This window comes from Watersipora subatra, chromosome 2 (genome assembly GCF_963576615.1).
Source record: "Watersipora subatra chromosome 2, tzWatSuba1.1, whole genome shotgun sequence".
Classification (NCBI taxonomy): Eukaryota; Metazoa; Bryozoa; class Gymnolaemata; order Cheilostomatida; family Watersiporidae; genus Watersipora; species Watersipora subatra.
Genome location: NC_088709.1, coordinates 29,443,899 through 29,463,859, shown reverse-complemented (window position 1 = coordinate 29,463,859; position 19,961 = coordinate 29,443,899).

Genomic DNA, 19,961 nt, shown 5'->3' with positions numbered 1-19,961 from the left:
AAGTCTTGTATTAAGTCAATTTATTTATTTTTAGTAAAGATATAAATAAACTGCAGTTGGCAGCAAGCGTTTAGCTTACCCTTTTCTTTAAAAGTGTAACAGTCCAGTTCAGTCAAATACATGTGTATGTATAAAAAATATGTCAAACCTACTTGTAGGTAACGGTGGAAGAGAAAAGGAGCTTGCTAAAAGATTTGGTGGATAATGTTTCAGGAGGAGAGAGTACACGAATGCGGTATGCTTCAGTGGTTTTTTACTTTCACAATACATTATATTGGTCGTTTTAAAAAAAACAAGCGATCGCGTTTATAATATATTGAACCTTGCAGTTAATCTGCTCGCTACCAACAAATCTATAGGTTCTAAAATTTTAATTTTAGGAGTTTAGTGTATAATGTTTTCTCCTGAAATCAATTGTTTAATACTACTGTATATTCCCACATATAAGTCAATTTTAGAATGCCAAAACAGATTACAAAACAGAGGGGTCTCATTTATATGCGCGTGACTCTGATTCAAAGCAAACAAAATGAGATTATCTTAACTTAGCTTCAACAATTAAACTCAACCTGCAATAACTCGACTTTATTATGAAAAGCAAAAAATAACAGGATTAGTTACAATTGTCATTAACTCTTTCATTACCAAATAAATTTTTTATCAATGTAATTAAATATTTGGTAAAACCAAATATTTGACATTAGTAAAATAAGTTGTCATATTGTCTGTCCAAATTAGATTGCATGAAATTTTACTGATGCAATTAAATAGAGCACAAATAGGAGGTGGAATGAGTTCAGACACTTGTTTGTCTCATTCGTACTATCTTACTTACAAGTTTAGCGTGTTCCAAGTCAATACGGTTCTACTATTGCTATAGCTTACAGCATTATCTGTATTACAGTTAAAAATAAATACTCACCGTCACTACTACTAGTACCCAATATATATTCATTGGAAGACTATTGATGTACATTTTTTGTAAACCTTCGTAGCTAGCAAGTGTCTGATTATTGTGAAAAAATAGCTACACAATGTGTTTTTGCAAAGCCAAACTAAGGTCATCAGCATCGAATTCAAACATGTTTTTCATTCGAGGAACTATGCTTTTTTTCGTTGTAATCAGCATAGGCGCTCTCGAACAGTAAGTAAAACATTTTAGCTGTAAGATTCACAAGTTTTTGATAGAAATAGGAAACGGGAAAGCCATTTTTGCGGTATATAGGCTCATTATACAACTATTTACCAATCAGAACTGTTTTCACTGAGCCTACACAAACTGCTCCATTTGTGCAACCTTTTGCTTTGACAAGTACTAGCTGTGCTACTCAGCGTTTCTCATGTGATAAAATAGTTATTGGCCAGAAAATTGATTGTATTTACATGTAAATTTAGCAACAATTGCCATTCTAACTTTTAAACTTCATATCATGAAAAAAAAATGTTTAGGTCAAATTAATTACAAAAGTTAAATTGACTATAAATAGGTTTAGATGCAAATATGAAATAATTAGCAAGTAATAGCTAATTTAGACCATTTTTGCTATGATACAATAAAAGATAATTTAGTAATAACACCAGAAATACAAACTGAGAAAACAAAATAAAAATTCTGAAGATGTAGAGCTAATAATAACAATTATTGCGTAGAAGTGTTTGTATAAAAAAGGTTACTGTTCCACCAAAAGCTATCCATCAAAACCTTTAATATAGTAAATTTCATGATTCTGCTAATCAAGCCTCTCAGGCTCAAACTTGTCACTAAAATCACTAATGTGACAAGTGTTAGAGTTATATTGATATAATTTAGGCACTAACAAAATGGTTTTGTAGAGAATTGACTAATGATTCATTCTTATTTTGGCTTCTTAAAAGTCAAACTAACTTTTTTTGAGCTACGACAAAAATAGTGAGCATGAAAATATTTAACGATTTTTTTCAAAATTTGTTTATCCAAAAGGATGTAAAAAAGAAAAATTGTCCATGAAAAGGTTAATAATAAGCAGCTGACTAACTTTTATGTTCAAGAAAGCTAAAGCTTTACCTGACTTTTATTGACCGTCGGTTTCATGGCAGCACGAGGATGGAAAATGTGTGTTAAAAATTCTTTTAAAATTCAAAACTCAGCAGCCGTTAAAATGATGAGCAGCTGAAAATGACAATTGCCATAAATTATTTCATTACCTTTAGTTTTGCATCAACTATTTTGGGAGTTTCATCACAATTTTCAATATACTTCTTGACATTTACGACTAAATTATTTTAAAAAGAAAAATTATGAATAAAAAATATTGGAGAAGTTCGGAATAAGAAAAAGAAAATCACTATTTTTTTAAATTTCAGATGGAGATTTTTGAAAGCAATCATAAAGCAAGTAGAAGCTTTAAAACAGATGAAGAAAGATGCTTCGTATTCCCAGTTTGGGGAGTCAGAAGAAGATGTTTGGATAGCTCTTATCAAAGCTGCAAAGGTTTACTTTTAGTTTTTGAGGAACATCGTAGTTTATTTATAGAATAGGTTTACTAAAAACTGGACAAATATGTAAAGTTTAAGAACACACGCTTCAAGTATTGCCATAGCTTTCTTTCACTCTTACATTTTTACTGCAAAAAGATGTTTTATTTATCTTTGTACATAATGAAAACTGAAATAGCAACACACAAGACTCTGTTAAATATATTTCTGCATCAAACCCCATTTTACCAAGTCAATTTTTAAGATAAAGGTCGCTAAAGAATTCAAGGTACAAGTAATGAGTTCAATGCAATTAATTTAAGTTTTGTATTTTACAATAAAGGCATAAAAGTGTAAGCTTACCTTCTATTTTACCTAATGCAATTCGTTACATGTAGCTCAATTTTCGGTCCGTCTTCCTTTATTATTTCATGTTCTAATAAGCATGTTTCATTCAGAATGCTGAGCTATGGAAGCAGCTAAAAATAGATCTGCGGCTGGCACACTTTAATGAGACAGACATTGGTAAACTATCTTTACTAATGGGAATTCCAAAACTAGTTTTTGAGGCTATGATGCTAGATGACTCAAGGCCACCATCAACAGGTATAATTTTGGCTTGATTCAAAACTCACTCATAATACATCAGTAGAGATTGGTTAATCGTTTTGTGCATTAGTCAGTTAAAAATGACTTCAGACTGGATCGTGAAGGAAAATTGAGGAAGGATGTAGTGGAAGTCCCTGCTATATTTTTCTCTTTCTTTCAACCCTTGAAGGTTGCTGAAAAAACTTTAGGTAACAGGATTAGCTAGCCGCTTAGCTTTTTACCTATTAAAAGCGTCATTCTATTCACAGCGTATGATAGGTCTACATTTAGTTCACATGTATGTCTTTGCGTTATATCATTTTTTTTATATAATCTCTTAAACGCTTTTTGTGTTTGTGAGCCATTAATATTTAATATTATACATCACTCTCTCAAGCTAGTTTTATTTAGAGACTCAATAGTGAGGAAATATGGTCCTGTGATGTCACTCCTTGATAGCAATTAATTGAGTCTACTCAAGCCATGAGATATATATGAAAATCCTTTGTCGAGCAACACTTGTTTGAGAAAGTTTTTTGTTAGGTGAGCTTGTACCTTTGGGTGGGGTGTGAACCAGTAGTGTTTGATGCTCATAATAGCATTTTAGTAATTAGGAATGATAATCAGGAGCAGTTTTCTGACAGTATACAGTATTATAGTATACATACTTACTTCTGACAGTAAGTCACTAAATTGTTGGTCAAGATCTGAGATGTACAGTGTTTTATTTGAATCATTGCTGTACAAACATAGCCTTTGTGTTAATCTGGGCTTGTGTCATGAGGGGCGACGTGGCTTTTGCAGTAGTTTGAAAATGCAAAAGGAAATTATATATGCAAGGTTTCAACAGTCACTAGCAGAATTAATACTTCTTTTACTGCATTAAATTTTTAAAGAATTTCACAACAATTTTAATAAAATATTTAGTATTTTTTCATTCATGATTAAACGAAAAAGATTTATTTGTCTTTTTATGAGTTGGAAACAGTAGTGTATAAACTACCATTAATTAACCATATGTTATTTGTATTTAAACATAATTTTAGCTGAGGTTCAGAGCAGTCTCTCTGATACATCTATTGCAACAGAGCAGTCACACATGTCTATACAATCACATTATGCTGCTTCATCAAGCAAACGATACTCACATATTGTACCAATTGAGATGAAGACTGGTCTAACTTCAAAAATTGGTCTCTCAGCTGGTAAGTTTTTTTTTAACTCTTTAACTGCAGCATTATTTTTTGCGCGAAGTGCTTTGGTTCCACATTTTTGGCTCATGATATGTTATTACTTGTTCTATCTGCCTCTCATTAATGATATTCCTTTAGAACCCTTTCAACAACAAAAATAGGATTGAAAGTACCTGTTTTGGGTAACCTTTTGCATTTTGATGCTTAATACGCAAAAGCTATCAAGCTAGTTAGATATCAACAATTCTGACTCATTGCAAATATGCAAAATTGACATGCGTGTCACGCAAACATCTGTGCAAAAATAGCACCCTAAGGGTTAATTACAAAAGAATTTATGCAAAACATTTTATAGCTAATTTACTGCTATACATCGTTTTGGCAGCAGCCAAGATTAATGTGATTTGACAGATCTTAGCAACCTTTTCATCAACTAAAATTATTATTAACCACATATTTTATCAGATTTGAAAATTTAATTTATTCTTTGCTTTTTTTTAAATTTAAATTTAAAAAATTTCAAAGTTACAAGAATGCAGATTTAAAGCGATTGATGGCTAATTTGGTAAACTTTTTAGGTTCTATAACAACGGATGCGCTAAAAGAAGTCTCCGACCATTTTTGCAACCTGTTGATAGTACTAAGATATTTTACGCAATATGTGAAAAACAGTATGTAACCCTTTTAGACAATGAAATAAATACTACTTGTAGGAAGAAGTCAGAAAAGGGAAGTTTTACCGGATGACACATGTAAGCACATTAGAATCTCCAAAATATCATTACACAGTTAAGGAAAGATGTTTGTAGTTATTATTTCTTTACCAATACATAAAACCAGCAACTATATACAACTGATTATACTGGGTTAAAATGCTGTATGAAAAGAGCCACTGAAGGAAGTGTGTTGCAAAAATTTAACGATTTAGGAAATATAGTTTTGCTGTTTCAATCAAAAACATAATTTGAAGCACCAATTTTTTTAAAGCTAGCATCTCAGACTAACTCAGTAAACCACTACATATATCATTTTACTTATTTAGCCATGTCGAAGCAGTTAGAGCAATGGCGTGCTCGAAAAAGAAATGCTAGCGAGATCATGCCTAGGAGCAAGGAGAAAAATGGTTTGAGTGTGAAGAGTACAATGAGACGAAGTCATTCAATAGCAGAGACTCATAACATCAGAGGTAGACAGCTCATTGATATTTAACTTTATCTTTTATGAATTATGGGAGACTTTTTATTATCTGATGGTTAGCAGCTGCTGTTGTAATAAGTAGGTCATAATAATGCGTTTATGTCTCTCTAAAACATTATTTACATCTACATATTGCCAGTTGCACAGGGCTCTGCATTTTGTAGATCGATCGCTTCTAAGAAACATGAACCAGCATTTGGGAACTGTTGATAAAGATTCATATGCTTTGCCTCACGGGTTAGGAGCTTTCACAATTACTGGTGTTCGAGCAAGTATCTCTACAGGTAAAACAATCAGAGTTATGAATCAAAGAGAAAAAAACTTGGAAGACCTCCAACAGTAGTAGTAGGCTACTTGCTACTATTTTACGACTAATTGCAGAACTTCTCCAACTACTAAAAAGTTGATGCGAAATATACTGATTATTTAAAATGGTATCACTTTTTTTAGTTTTTATCAGCATAGGATTAATCAATACAATATTTTAATTTACCAAAGCGTAAACTAATCAAAAATATATTTATCAACAAATAGATATACAATAGGCATTAGAAAGTTTGTAATATTTGTCACCACATTTATTAACAAAATGGACAAGGCAAGCTTTTGTGAAATTTATATTTTGATTTGTTAATCTTGCAAGTTTTGCGGCAATTACCAACACTCATGCAATTGCTGTTTGACAGAAGTCCCAGGCGCCGCCAGAAGAAGGCTTTCAGCAGAACACAGTTCTAGAAGATCAACCAGAGAAAGTGGTAGAGATTCAGACCTGAGCTCCATCATACCATCCAAAGTACATGTAATCAAATTTAAACTATTACAAAATAAAATTTTATGGCCTCAAGTGCTACAATCATACCTTGACATCTGAGCTTAATGCGTCGCCGGACTGAGCTCATATGTCAATTCTCTTTTATCTCTAATGACATTTTCTTATTTAAAGTAATTAAATACAAATTGATCTGTTCCCACCTACTGAAAAAACTAAAAACCACATACTATGTAAAAATGTGTTCTTTTTGTTCTTGCTCACATTCTACGCTCACAAAGTGATAAATACATATCTAGTGATCATTTAATACCAATGCTCATTTTAGCATGTCCGAGATAAGCAAAGATTTTTTGGTAATCAGAGCTCTGACTTCACAAACAATTTTGAAACATTAACAGTTTTGTTAAAATAAACTCTTGCAATAATGAAATATTAAGAAATACTTTCCAATATGCTGTAGCATGAAGAGATGGTGTCATCGACATTTCCAAAAGAGAAGACCCTAAAAGGTCAGTACCTAATCATTTTTTGTTTTGACATGCTTGGTGATGGCTGGACAATTAGTATGCACATAAGTAAATTTCAGTGTGGAATAGAATACTAGATAGTAGTCGCACTTACAATATAAACAATTCATCTCGGGAACATTTACGTAATAGGGATTTTACGTTATACAAACAGTAAATTACATACTCTAATCTGTTCCAAAATCTTTCCAAACTCACCCATTTGACCATAAAAAATGGAAAAACTTTACTTAACTCCTATAATTGGTATGCTGTACCGTAACTGCAGTGTTATTGGTTTGCATCAACAATTTTCTTCCTTTTTTGGAACAATCTCACTTGTTTTGTAAACCATGATTGCGGTAATTTTTTTGATAAATGGATGAGGAGCGCCCATCTTCAACGTTCATTCACAAGGTTTGCTCATTTTTTTCTAAACAGCAAAGTTTATTCTGCAAAGCAAAACTAATAACCGATATTTTGTACGACTACACTAAAGCGAAACAACAAAATATTGTACTATAAAAAGCGGTTTCACCTGTTAGTCATCTATCTGTATCCAAGTCTCAAGGTTAAGATAAAAGAGAATTGTCGATAATACTCCAAGTCATCACATTCATATTGGTAAACTGACGATGTAATACCTACACCAATCGATCGCCTATGTATTTATGAACAATCGCACAGCTATCCCATTCTTTGTATTGCTGAAACACCTGACGAACTATCACAACAAACTAGAATGTCATGAAATTGAATATATAATGAATATATGCATATGGTAATGATATGCAATATAGGAATATATGCACATCGTTTACCTTTCGCAAACCCGGGAAGAGCGCCTACCATTCAAACTGAAGTTGAGAACTCACCCGAATTGATCCTTTATGTTATATGGAATTTTTTACAGAGAATGAAGCAACAACTGAATAAATTTTTTAAGTTATCTGAAATTTATGTTAATTGGAGGTACGCGTTGTAATAGCGTCTACTGTACATGAATTTCTTTTGTATTACAAGTCGGTTAACAGATGTTATTTTTTGTAAATGAATGGCACACATAATGATAAATTTAAACAATTTTTGTTCAAAACTGTTAGTAAAAATATTTCGTAGCTTTTTATTTTTATTAGTAAGACATTTGGAATTCTTATATATATAAGTATACATACATTATAGATATATTCATGTACATATATATGTATATAAATAAACTTGTGTATATATACATATAAATGTATATATCTATAAATTTATATATATATCTTTAGTGTGTGTGTGCGTGCGTGCGTGCGTGTGTGCGTGTGTTGTGCACATGTGTGTCGTGAGCGTGTGTGCCGTGCCTGTGTGTGTCGTGCATGTGTGTGTGTGCCGTGTGTGTCATATGTTTGCGTGTGATTTGTTTATGCGTGTGTGTATGTGGGTTGTGTGTGTGTGCTGTGTGTGTGCGTTGTGCACATGTTTGTGTGTCATGAGTGTGTATGCCGTGCCTGTGTGTGCGTCATGCATGTGTGTGTGTGCGCCGTGTTTGTCATATGTTTGCGTTTGATTTGTTTATGTGTGTGTATGTGGGTTGTGTGTGTGTGCTGTGTGTGTGTGGGCGTGTGTGTACCATGCACGTGTTGTGCAGGTGTGTCATGCTTGCATGTGTCGTGTGTGTGCGTGTGTATGTGTGTGCGTGTGCATGTTTGTGTGTGCCTTGTGTGTATGCGCATCGTGTGTTTACGTTATGTGTGTGCATTGTGTGTGAGCCTCATTTGCGTCATGTCCATACATTGTGTCCGTATGTCTTGTTTCTGCATTATATGTGTGCATTGTGCAACGTGTGTGCGCCTTATTTATTGTGCTTTGTTTATATTGCGTCATTTATTGTGTTCTGTGTGTATGTGTATATCATATATAATGATCACAAGATTAGAAATATACGGTAGACATGTATACACACACACATATATATACGATATATGTATGCATGTGTGTTGGCATATATGCGTATAATTTCTATTTTTTAATCTATATATATATAGATATGTATTTCTCAATGTTTTTACATCATCGTCTGTTTAGATATCTGTCTGCCCAGCTATATCTATTAAAATTTCTGTTATGAAAACTCGCATTCTGCTGGACTGTAATTCACAAAGAATGCAACTGCCAAGTTTGCGTTCTAATTTTCTATCCACGAGACTACGAACGCTCTTACAATTCATATTTTTTACTATATACTCTATACACCCTTTTCTCGATTACACGCTAAATTATATTATTAAATTCTATTAACTCTATGAGACGTGATGCTTTTTTCGCGTTTTTGTGAGCTTCCACTTTCGGTTTTTTCATAAGGTTCAATTGCTACATTGCCACAGCCTTGACGTATCGGCCTTGGCTACGTCAAGGCCAATACTATTCACGCAGACAATTGTATTATTTTGAGTAGAAATAGCCTCTACATTTTCTTTCTGTTTGGTCAGCCATTTGTACCAGTGTGGAGAAATACCAGTGTTATTGTGTTCCAAGTTTTGATGGATAGCTTTTGGTGAAACATTAACTTTTGATACACACACACTTCTATGCCTAAATTGTTATTGTTAGTTCAACATATTGATAACAACATATATAACAACATATATATATATATATATATATATATATATACGGGACAGATGGTGCAGTTGGTAAGGTATTGGAACAGTGATCATTAGGTCCTAGGTTCAAACCCCAACAATTGGCAGGTCCTTAGACAAGACCCTTGCCTGTATAATGTCTACAACCTCTATAAAGAGTGCAATAACCAAAGCCATGTTGGCTTGGATGTCGCCTGACCAAACACGGTCTGTACTGCCTGTAGATGAACCAGAACAAGGCAGTGACAAATGGGCTACTGGTTCAAAGCGGTTGTGTGCTCAAACTCCCACATCTCTGGTAGGAGACCCGAGTTAGAGCATAAATTACCACCCAAATGGTTAACCGGGTGAAAAAACAATTTATATATATATATAAATTTATATATATATATATTTATTTATTTATGTATATATGTGTGTATACAGTATATATATGTATACAGTATATATATAGTGTATATATATTCATATATTTATACATAATATATACAGTGTATATATACAGTATATATACATGTATACAGTATTTATGTACAGTATGTATACAGTATACAGTATATATACATGTATGCAGTATACATACATGTATACAGTATATATATATACATTGTATATGTATACAGTATATATATGTACACAGTATATATATAGGAGATAGCAAGGAGATATACTTCATTCCTTTCAGTGTATTTTTCTACATCATACATTCATGACCAAACAAATAATAGTGAAACCATACAACTTTATTTGCCTATAATTCATCTTCTATATATCGTCTTTTATAAGTCACCCTCTACATGTACCTTCCTGTGGAAAACAATATATGTGACATCGTAGATATGTGAAACTGGTCAGCCAAAATGGTTTGTAGTACTATTGAGATGATAGCCTGTTTTCTTTCAGCGTGTTTCATTCTATGTGGTGTGCTCATATAACTTTTGTTTCGATCATGTGTCAGATACAGGCAAAAGCTGGACATTGGCTAACAAGAACGTTTTGGAGGTGAGCTCTTCACCTTCAAAGGCAAGTACCCAGTATTGAAAATACAAATATTTATTTTGAAGCATTCATTCAAGTTCAACAATTCTTTTCTTACTTTTATTTCTGAAACCGAGGTTTGATTCAATTTGACGCAATGTCTATCTCTGTTTTTAAATAGAGTTATTCCATTCTTCTTTTGCTTAAAAATCAGACATATTAATATATACATATCTGCAAGAATAAATTTGTTTTAGGACTGACTATTCATCGTTATACATAAAACTAGCACATACCCGAATAAGTTAATCAAGCTGTTCAAAGCAATGAGTGTGCTTAGAAGTTTGTAAAGTTTCAGTGTAAAGTTTGATGAATAATGCTTTTGAGTTTCATATGCGCACCTTGTATTGACTTCAACATTTACCAGTTCCAAAGTATTAAATTGTTTTTCAAACTTTCTCCACATATTTTTTAATGAGTTCCATGGTTACCGTCATTTTGGCTCATGAAATGATAGCATTGTTAGTCATGTTCTTTAATACAAGTATTACTCATGATGTACTTCATTCTGGGCAAGTTTGCTAATGCTTCACTGAATTAAATTGACATTGAGTAAATTCATTTGTACTTAAGTGCTAATTTTATAGCATTTCCATGTGATAAGTTAATTTTTAATATGTTTTAGGAGAGAGTAACAGTGTCACAAACCTTTTCCTCAAAAAGTGAAGCAAAAGGTTATTATCTGTTTCATCCTTCATTTTTTATAGCTACATGTATTACTTTGTGTTTTGGTTGTCAAAAAGATTAAGTGCCCATTATTTTTATACCATTAGCTGCCAAACTCAAATATGCAATATGATTTAAAAACTATTTTTTGGAGAATCTAATATATATTGACCCCTACAAGTACTGGAATATGTGTTAAATGATATGCATAATAACAATGTCTTGTTGTTCAGCGATTCATTGAGTCAAGATTTGCCTCGTACTTTTATAATGAGTTCCTAGTTTGTTTATATGCGGATGAGATTACACAGATGCAGGTAAAATGTTTAGTATTACTTCTGCCCGATTATTTCCGTATCTATTAAAACAATGGTAGTCATTATATACCTATATTCTATTTTTAGCATAAATTTATTTTTAAAAAATTTAAATTCTTCAAAATTCATTAAGACTTGCAATATTTATTTTAATCAAAAATGGCCGCATTTTTCTGCAGCGAGGCAAATTGTGGTAAAGTTTACTGAAGATAGAAATCATCAACGGTGGTCTTATTCAAAGATTTCATATGTTTAGTTTTAGTTTGGCTATTAGCCTTTCATCATTTTTTTTAATCTGTCTAGATTATACAACCGTGTCAAGTTTCTTTGACACAAACTCTGCTAAGAACTTTATTATAATATTCTGAACTCACATACCTTCTTTTAGACATAAGTGAGAGCTATATAAGAACTATAACTTTAATAAGAAATATATGATATATTATACGCTATTTAACATTTTTAGACCCTATTTCAACTACAAAGACTCCAATAACACATAGAAAGGGCAGGCTGATAGGAGTTTCCCATCCTTCTTTTGGTTCAGAGAGTCGCAAGAATAGCGGTAATAAAAGTAAGTAGAAAGGATGACATGTTATTACCAGTATGTAAATGTGTATGCAAATCTGCGCCAAGCTAAAACATTCCAGTAATATTTTTTGTTTTTTGGAATGTTACTTTCATAATGATTTACTTCATCAATATCGTAATCTATTGATATCTTGTCATTGGAGTTTTTTGAAAACTGTTGAAATGATTAAAATAAATTGACTAGTCACTATAGCTGCTATTTAGGTTTCAAACAACAGTGTGACAGCTTGGAGGGTATAAACTTTATACACTATACACCCTATTAATATAAAGTGTGCCCGCTGTGCTTTATAAGCACAGTATCTAATATTCTGAGATTCTGAACAGCTTTTGGCTTGTCTGTTCTGTTCAAGACTAATTATTACCTTCAATTATGCTGCCTATTGCGTAGATAATAAGCAGTTGGAAAACATTTTTTGAGTTAAACTTCTGTTTTTCACTGTTAGTTGTTTTTAATAGCAGGAAAATACTATACACTGCATTTTAATGCCACTTTAAATCACTTCTTTAATTTCAGGATTTTGTAGAAATAATTTTTGTGAATTAGAAGTGATTTTAGAATACATTTCAATTTTACCATACATTTTCTTACTAAAGTTTTATTCAAGCCACAATATCTTGAATAATGTCTGTGAGAATGTTCTATGCCATCATTCCTGCTCAGTTTAAACTCTGCTAATGATAAAATCTTTAGTAAGCTCAACTTTCCAAAAACCAAGCTACAGAATGAGCAACAAACTGGTAACATAAAACAAACTTTTTATACTATAATATCTAAAAATTGTAGTATGCTAATATAAACTTATATTTCATGTTCGTAAATGCAGCTTTTGTATCTTTTTAGCTAAACAGTATAATCGCGCAACCAAAGGTAACATTGTATTTTCTAGTTCTAATTATGTACTTCTGGTTTTCCTTTCTATTTTTAATACTTCCACATTCTTGTTACAGTAAAAAATATCACTTTAGTATACCTGATGTGAAATCCCATTGTCTGCTGACTATATGAGGTCTCTAGCAGATGAGCTCATCTGTAAACTGGTGGAAAGTTATATTTGTAGCTTGTTATTGCATTACATTTTACTCATATGTTTTAAAGTTCTCTCAGCTGTAAAAAGGTGCTAATACTCTGATTTTAAACTCTATAATTCTACAGCATGCACAAAAATTGTATTTGAAAAAACCCTCTAACACTGAGCTAAAACTCTTTTTTATATGTCGAGCTGTAATCAAACTAAGTTTTTTCTGTTAAGGTAAAGCCTAAACCATCTTTACTAGGCAAGTTGGTCTAAAAATTAATTCCATAAAGTATGTGCCAATTGACAGTGTTCTATCAAAAAGTATAATCAAATTTTTTTGGATCCAAATAATAATCAGCGACTTTCCTTATTTCTGTTATTTTAATAGTTAAATTAACAATAGGAACCTCGACAAGATGTCTTTAATCTTTATTTGTTCGAATTGAAAGGGTTACAATGTTCTTTTTTATTAGTGTTTGTAGATAGTGGTGAACTAGATGAACAAGATTCAGAAACTGCATTCATTGGGAAAAATGAGAGCACAGACAGTGAGACAGCGTCTAAAAGTAAGTTATTTTACGAAGAAGCGCAAAAATTGCGTATTTTTTTCATTATTCATAAAGTTAAAGGTTGACATGCAACAAAATTCACCTTACAGTTATTTGGTATCAACGTATTCAGCATGTCTTACTCTGCTGTGTTGTAGGTGCAAGATATGTGGAAATGAGATTACGAGCTCTTAAAAACTAAAAAAAACAAACAGCTAATTGCAGCCATTTTGGAGTCCCAATTTGTTAGTTTGGAATCCCTTTATTTCGATGATGTACTCAATTTGATGTGGTTATTGTTTTGACATGTGATGTTATCACGTGAAATGAAAGGCTAATAAAAGGCTCAATATAAAACCTTTTGTAGCACTATCTTATGACAAACACTTTGGGTTTTACCAAAAAGCCCTTATGAAATATAAATGCTCGCTACTTTACAGTTTCTCTTTATTTTGGTCTAATCACCTAGTCGTAATCTGTTCAAGTGACCAATACTTCGTGCGAAACAGCAAAAACAATTTCTGCAGCATTTTCCGACTATCACGGGTGACCAACAGGCTCGTCACATTTATCAAAAGATAATATGCATTCCTTCGAGCTAAAGCTAAAGAATTAATGAGTTTTCACGGTTGGTTTTGATATATTAGTACTCAAAGTGACAGCATTACAATGATGATGAAATAGACACATAAGGACAATATACATGACTTTATTGAATGCGTGAAGTGTTTTTTGTAAAAATATTTTGACGAACGAAGCTACATGAAAGTGTAAACAGAAGCCATCGTGTTTAACTATGTCCCATTTGAGCTGTTTTGGAGAGGAATTCCAACGTAAAGCGTTTTTGTGATGGCTGTGATTAACTGTTGAATTTTGAGCTTTTAAAAGCTTGTAATCACATTTCCACATATTTTGCACCTACAATGCAGCAGAGTAAAACATGGTAAATCTTTTGATACTAAACAACAATAATGTGAATTTCGTTGCAAGTCAACCTTAAGCCACATTGGACTACTCATTGTGGAAAATTACAAAATTCATCCTAAGGTTTACCCCCTTTTATGCTTTGGCAGATGCTCTTTGTTTTAATAACTCATAATCATTTGTTATTCCATCACTCTCATTTTTTGGCTCACCTACTCTCGCTGTTTGCTTTATTCACTTTCACTATCCGGTTTACCCACTTTGCCGGACAATATAAAATAAATCCAAATCATCTCACCACTAGTTTTACTGGGCTCAAGTAACGTGATTAGTCATGTTATTGGTCAAACAGCTATTATTTTTTACTTGCAGTTAATACTTATCAAGTTCAATGTTGAATCATAACAAAATTTGTCTAATCCGTTTTTACAGTTTAATTCTATGTATTTTGTAGCCAACTTTTGCATTCTTAAGGCAATTTTGCCATTAATTTTAATTTAATTAATTTTGCCAGCATTTGTTCTGTCACATCATTTGAAATTTAATGCTCATTTTGAAATCTTTTTGAGTTAAGACAAGAACTAATGTTTTGGGTTTCCATAGAACTCATAGAATGGCTGCTATCTAAGTTCTACTTTAGTGACTAGCCTAAAGGTGTAAACACACTAGGTGATTTTACTGTGTGGGTCATGAGAAGCGCGGAAATGTCGCTGGCGTGTGCTTAAACACCCTCGACTGACTCACTAGCAAATGGTATTGTGGACATCTTCAAAATGCCAACACAGTTCGGTATCATCAGTTCTTCGGAATCGTTCATGGCTTTCTCTAGACAACAAGGACAAACAGCTTATGTTTTTGTTATTAAGCCTATTTCACTTTCACGAACTGTACACTACAAAAAGACATAAAAAAAACTATTCTTATATTTTAGCAGTAATATTTTACAATTATTTTAAATATTTACTTTATAGTAGTTATTACTTTAAGTATAATACAAATTTACCATTTTCAAGGTGGTCAACTTGCACAACAACTGAATCCCAAATGTTGGTTTTCAACTGGGTGTCTTTGGAATTTTTTTGTGCAGCATTGTACAAGACTGGGTGTGCCGTTATTAAATCTGAACAAGCTAGTGTTCATTTTGATGATGTTTTAATTATAGTAAAACAGCAAAGTGTTGTTGCAGTACGTTGGTGAACATTGATACAAAATATTAGCAGTCATAACATTGAATTCTACAAAAAAACCAAACAATTGAAATGCAACTCGTATGCAAGGAAGTTTTATTAGAAAAACTTTAGCATCATCGCTCAGTATCAGCTTGCTGGGCGAGTTTCAACGCATATTGGTGTCACCCGGCACGCGATGTTGTGCTACAAATTACCTAGTTTTTTTAGTCGTAACTGGAGTGTGTTACAAAACGTTCAACTTTTGCATTCAGTGTAAATTTGTAGTATAATTGGAACTGTAGCATATTTTGCTTCACTTCAAATTTATAAATTTATATATTGCCGGTTTAAGGATACCACGCCCTAAAGCGTTTAGAGAAGCTGCCAAACAAAGCAGGTCAAGGCAAAGCCTCAAATGTAACCAGTTTAACGTCAGTTGAACCTGAAGATATTCAGAACAGCTCAGAGCTACATCCAGCATTTGCCTCAGCAGACGCTCATGCGGCTGAACTGGATCCAATTGAAAAGCTTAAAAGGCTTTCACTAGACACTGTTATGAGCTCTGGTGAGTTGCCACATTGACTAGATCAATTCATGCCGTGTATGATCGCAAACCGTCATTATCAGACTGATGGTTGAAAGGCTTGAGCTCTTAAATTTTGTAATTGCTCTCTTGTTCCTTTTCACTTCTTGTGAAAAAATTTTAATTTTTTGCAGGTAGCTCGAAAAATTTTAATTTTCAATGTGCTTTTATCACAATGATTTCAAAAAGTGGAAAACTCTTACAATAAAACAATGTTATAAAGTATCCAAGTTTATTTGAATAACCGCAAAAGTTTAACAAGATGGTTTGGATAATTACAAGGTGTATTTTCCAATGTTTACTAGCTCATGTTCATAATGTAACCAGGAAAGAAAAAGAAGAGAAAAAGTAGTAAAAAGAGTACTCGAAGCACCAGAACTCATGGTTCGCGGAAGGGAACAGATGCAAGGTGAGTCATCGGTATTAATTTTTTATCCGCAACACCAATATGCATGCAATGCTTTACTTAGTGTTTTATGTTAGTGGGTAACACTATTTTCCACTGAACTACCTCACTCCTTCGATTCATTTGGTATCTGTTGCTTCTGCAAAAAAAACTGAATGGGATCATTAGTTTCAACGAATAAATAATTAACTCTTCAGTGGATTGCGGGTTTTGTGTTTGTATGCAGTTTTGTTTTTGGGAAGTGCATTTCTTATATAGGGCGTACTGTTTTAAGCACGCTGTAGTCATATTTAGACCAAAAAAGCTGCCAAAATAATCTGTAGAACAGTGTTCCTTCAATTGAAGTTTAATTTGTAAGTAAATTTTACTTCTAGTATAGTTACGGATATATAAGGTGACATATCTGCACGAGTTATATAATTTCAGCACTACAACAGACATAAACATTCTAAGGAAACTAGTAGATTATTAGTAATGTAATACATAACAGAAACAAATGTAAAAAATATTATTTGTTTAGACACAAACTATGCAATAATCCAAGTCAGCCAATAATGTGAACATATATGTTTTAAAAGTTATAAAAATGAAAAGAATAAAAAAACTATGTTCACATGAGGGATTTTGATGTTTTTACATTCAATTTCCTTATTTCCACCAAAATTCATACTCGCAAGAATCTAATAGCTTCAGCACCATTCACTTGAATTTAAAGTTTTGACTTGTCTTACTTTGCTTATTCATTGTCTTTCTTAATTCTTCTCATACTATGTATTGGAATGCTTTTTTATCGCAAAAAGATCACATCCTGCAATTTGGCTCGTAATTTAGCTATATCATTCCAGGTTTCAACCATTTTTCAGCAGTTTGTGACCTAAAAAATCACGCTTGTTTTAGCATTGTGCGAAGCCAGACAAGTGACATCTACAGAAACTGTGGAATATTATATATGATTAAATAGCCTGTTTTCCAAAGTTCTACAAATAATTGCTCTTTAAGTTCACATATAAGTTCAATTCAATTTTTTGGTCATTGCACATTATTAGGCGAGTAGTAGGCTATGTTTGACATTGCAAGTTTGTTAAGAATTTAATTAAGGCACATTATAAAATTCTCGCAAAAGAAATGTGGCTAAGTTACTTCTGAGTGATATCTAACAAAGTATGGTGAAATAATTGTGCATAAGAGAATTTTAATAGTAATCAAATCAAACAGACACAGATAGTTATTAAATAGTTGCTCTTCACTCTTTGTATCCTCTCCTCACCTCATCTTTAATTCATTATTCTCAACCATTTGCAGCGTAGCCTCTGAGGCTCCAACCGAAGCTTTCTTACCAAGCATACCAAATCTTTTGCCAAGTGATACTTCTGGGATTTTTGAACGACAAACAGGAAATCATTATTCTACAGAACTAGATGGAAAGCCCAGAGTTTTTGATCTTGATGATAACAGCATCCACGCCAAACTTTTCAACAAGCATGAACAAGGCCCGTAAGTGACCACTATTTATTTACCGACCCCAGAGATATCTACTTAAGCATTAGCGGTCTGCGGTTTTTTCTCTTCATAAACCAGTATTGATGTAATTGGATGAGATGATCTGGCCAGGTAAATCGATCCCAACGCCAACAGACTACATTTTGATTGGCTTGTTTAGCATCAACTTATTTATAAATTTGTCATATGACCGATAATTATCGGCTTGAGTTTTACAATACAGTCAGTAATTCTGTTTCAAGGCTAGTTTTGTGCCTATCATTTATTGGCAAGCTGTAAACATGGCTAACATTTTCTGTACTTTGTGTGAAAACTCCACAACAAAACTGCAGGAAAAAATGTTAGCTGCAAAAGATTTGGTTGGACGTTTTTGTCAACTGGTGTAGCAGTAAAGGAAAAGATTTCAGGTTAGATGAAAGTAATAAAGTGATTGAAAGTGAAAAAGACGTTGAATGGAATGAAAGTACCGCAGAAAAGAACTAAAAAGTACTATCGAAAGTCGAGTGAAACTAAATATGATAGAGTCGAAGCTAACGGTGATTGTTAAAGAGGGTTCGATTTTAAACAAACAATTGCATTTTTCTGGAAGATCGGCAGGTATGAAAGTTAGGATTGGTGAGTCAACAGGTTTATTCAATTATTTGAAGCCATTTATGAGCTTGGATGTCCCGAAACAATCTCATAGCAAATGAGAGTAAACACATTCGAAAACCTTATTTGGAGAGTTCTCGGCGTGGTTTTAGTTTTTGGCTTGGCCTACTCTCTGTACCGGTTCAGTAACCTTTTAATTTCTATTCCAATATTTAGTAAAGCAGAGAGGCCAGTTTCAAGAGGCAGGTTTTAGTCACTTTGAGAAGCCTGTATATTACAGACAATACGGAACATCTTAGCAGCAAAAAAATTGTTCAAATTAGGACATGTCTTTGCCATGGCATGCGATTATTTATTTCTGGTTTTTTTGTGCAAATTGATATATATATATATATATAATAAAAGATTGTTGACTTAAGAAGGATCACTGAACATGATTTCATCTAAATATTATAGTTTGGAATAAAATAATTTGCTCTCTGTGATGCTGTGATTGGCCATGTGCATAGGTTGACTGTATATGAGAGGAATGTTTATGAGAGTAAGCGAGCAGATGGAAATGACTGAAGAGTAACTTCCAACATACTGATTAGGATAATGAATGGTTTGCTCATGTTTGCTCAGTTTAGGTCATGTTTTATGGATAATTTTGATAATTCACAAGAATTGGCAGCTGACCCTTTAATAACTAATACTCATTTTAATGGAAATCTCCGCGCAACCAGAAAATGTTTTAAAATGTGTAACGGCAAACTAACCAAAAAGATGAGACTGCAAAATTTTTTAATAGTAAAAGTTCGATAGGTTGCTGAAAAGATAAACAATATATATGCATAATCTCTGCCATGCATAAAATCTTAAAGTAATGGATGCTGACACGCTGCAATATAAAGGAGATAAATTGTGGAAACCAGCTGCTATCTCGGGTTATAACAAGTTTATGCGAGGAGTTTAAATGTCAGGTCAAAACTAAAGTTATTATAGTGCTTTAAGAAAAACTCTGAAATGGTATGAAAAACTTCTTTTTTATTTGTTAGATAAGAATTTTATGTATTAAATGCAAACATAGTTTGTAGAATTCATGGTAGCTTACTTGGAGTTTAGCAAGAAATTAGTTGCAGAAACCTTGGACAAAAGTGGAATTTGCTGAAATTATAAAATTTCTATCAACTCAATTTCATTAAACAGAGCTCATAAATTGATTCCAAATAGTCTAGGGAACAAGGGGACTACAATTTAAAGTTTGTAGAAACTGCAATATAGCACACAAGC